At 37.2% G+C, this 2,690-nt stretch overlaps 1 protein-coding gene across 1 annotated transcript in view; it reads left to right on the forward strand.

Moving 5' to 3' along the window:
- Window positions 1–2,690, forward strand: part of LOC101851409 (ALK tyrosine kinase receptor) — a gene marked incomplete in the record, with an annotated part of 269,826 nt that overhangs the window by 211,686 nt on the left and 55,450 nt on the right.

Raw genomic sequence — 2,690 nt, forward strand, 5'->3', positions numbered from 1 at the left:
TCTCTCTATCTATCTATCTATCTACCTATCTATCTATCTCTAGTCTCGCTGTCTCGCTGTCTCTCTGTCTCTCTCTCTCTCTTTCTCTCTCTCTCTCTCTCTCTCTCTCTCTCTCTCTCTCTCTCTCTCTCTCTTTCTGCCGCTTAAAATGTCTTTATCTTTCTATACCCCATTCTCTTTCTTTGGGTTGGTGTTTGGTTGGATGGGTGGATGGATAAATGGCTGGATGTGTCTGTATGTTTATGTGTTTGTGTCTGTGTGTGTGTGTCCATTTGCCTGTCTTTCTCTCGGTTTGTCTGTCATTTTTCCTTCTCCCCCACTGTTTCTATGTTAAAGACAGTCTTTTTAGTTCCCCCCCCCCGCCCCTTTCAATTCATCTTTCTCTCTCATTCTCCCTCTCTCTCTCTCTCTCTCTCTCTCTCTCTGTCTATCTATCTGTCGATCTATCTATCTATCTATCGATCTATCTATCCATCTATCTATCTATCTATCTATCTATCTATTTATCTATCGAATCATAACGTAGCTTAACATAGCATACCATACCATACTATACGACAGCTATCTGAATGTGAGTCGTTTTCAAATTGCCTCCGGCAAGAATCTGGAAAGCAAGCAGAAATTTGAGGTCGAAGGCACTGGTATTATAATTACGTTTCTAGCGGTACTGACAACATAGGTATTTTACTGCGACAGGCTGCTTTTAGAATCAGAAAATCTTGACAACGTGTCAAAAGCACAGACAGCTATCGAAATTAGAACCTAATGGACTTTAGTGCAAAATCTTTTTTTTTTTTGCACTCAGCAAGAAAGAATCGATATGGTTCTAACAAGAATTAGATAACCAGCAGTCGACTACACATGACATCTAGGACGGAACGCAAGAAAGAAGAAGAATTAGATTCGTACTTTATTGTGAACCTAATTTGTTTTGTAAAGAAAAGTACTGAAACCAGTATCCACTGTACAATACATTATTGCTGTTTTCAAAGTAGTAGAATTAACGTTGTCGTAAATCGCCCTCTTTGAAAACTGTGGTATAATGTGTGTGGAGTAATCACTGAAATCGCTTGAAAACAATCGAACAATCCAGTTTGAATGTTGATACTAAACTAGGAAGAAAACCCAACAAGTACATTTCAATCTGTTTTTTGTTTTTTAAACCAAAAAATTCGACGTTTATTGAACGTAAGTCAGAAACGACGTTTACTGCCCGAAATGTCTTTTTATTTATGGGTCACCGATAGAACGTAGGCGTTTGTCCCTTCAAATTATCCACCTATCGAATGTAACTAGCAATTAGAACAGGGTGCTTTTGCGTGGAGCAAAACTAAAACCCAACGTAGATAAACACAATGGTATTTGTAAAGTATTGTTATCATGTAAGCTTCTTGGTCTTTGAAAGATTGTGAGGCAGTGTGGTGGAACCAGGCTCTCGTCAATTTTTGGGCATCTAGAGTTATTGGTGTCATCTTAAAGCTTGTTCACTTGTCTTTATTTCAATGGAAAAAAATCCTTTTATCTTGAATACAAATCGAGATATTTGCCAATGAAGGAGGTGGGGTCACCTGTTTTCGGAGGTAAAATAAGTGAGAAAATGGCCACCAAAGATTAGTTATTTCCTTAGCTTAAGAGTCCGTGGTAACTGATAATATACAGTTTTTTTAGCCTTTAATCAACGTTTTTAAGAAAAACCCACACAGAAATGAGTTTTTTAATGGGCATGAAAGGTGTAGAGCCAAAAAACAAATATTTGAAAAAAAAACTCACAATTCTGCTGAAAAATGCAAGTTTCTCGACTTTGAATATTTTGACGAGAGCCTGATTCCACCACGCTGCCTCACATCTGAAGTTTCGCTAGGCGCAATTTTATAATCATATCTTAAATAGAATATTGCAAACCTCATACAACGTACGGTGCAATATTTCATTAGCGTTGAGGAGATTGTAGACAGCATGAAAATTTTGTTTTAAATTGTAATAAATTTTAAAAATAATGTATCTTTCTTCCTGTGGGGATTTTATTTTAAAAAACCGTGTTGAAAGGCACAAAAAACATAAATTTTCAGTTTCAAAAATTCTCAATCTTTGGAAGATACCAAGCTTTGGCGGCCGTTTTTCTCTTATAATTTTACCTCTGAAATCAGGCGAACCCACTTCCTTCAATCACGAATATCTCGACATTGTTGAAGATAGAAGAGTATCTATTTTCTCGAAAGATAGACAAATGAATAAGCTTTATGATGACACCAATAACTCTACATACCTAAAAACTAAAGAGATCCTGATTCCATCAGATCGTTACAAATATTGGGTTATATGTAGAGCATCTGCGCAAACAAGTGGTTTGCAACGTGATCGATGATTTCTATTTCAGAACTAGTATTCTAATACTATGATAATTATGGTGAGGATGTCGGAGGACCCTTGTCTTAAATAGTCTTATTGTTTCGACACGTTACACCCACGACAAGCCTGAGCACTCACATAATAATAATATACTGTTGTTAGTAAAGAAACAACAGCAACGGATACTTGTGTTAGTATGCACTTGTGTTTACTAGATACGAAGCGTGTGCGTCTGTCTGTCTGTCTGTCTGTCTTTGTGTTTATCTGTCTGTCTGTCTTTCTCTCTCTCTTGCTCTAGCTCTCTCTCTCTCTCTCTCTCTCTCTCTCTCTCTCTCTCTTTC

The sequence above is a fragment of the Aplysia californica genome, unplaced genomic scaffold, assembly GCF_000002075.1.
Source record: "Aplysia californica isolate F4 #8 unplaced genomic scaffold, AplCal3.0 scaffold00186, whole genome shotgun sequence".
Taxonomy (NCBI): Eukaryota; Metazoa; Mollusca; class Gastropoda; order Aplysiida; family Aplysiidae; genus Aplysia; species Aplysia californica.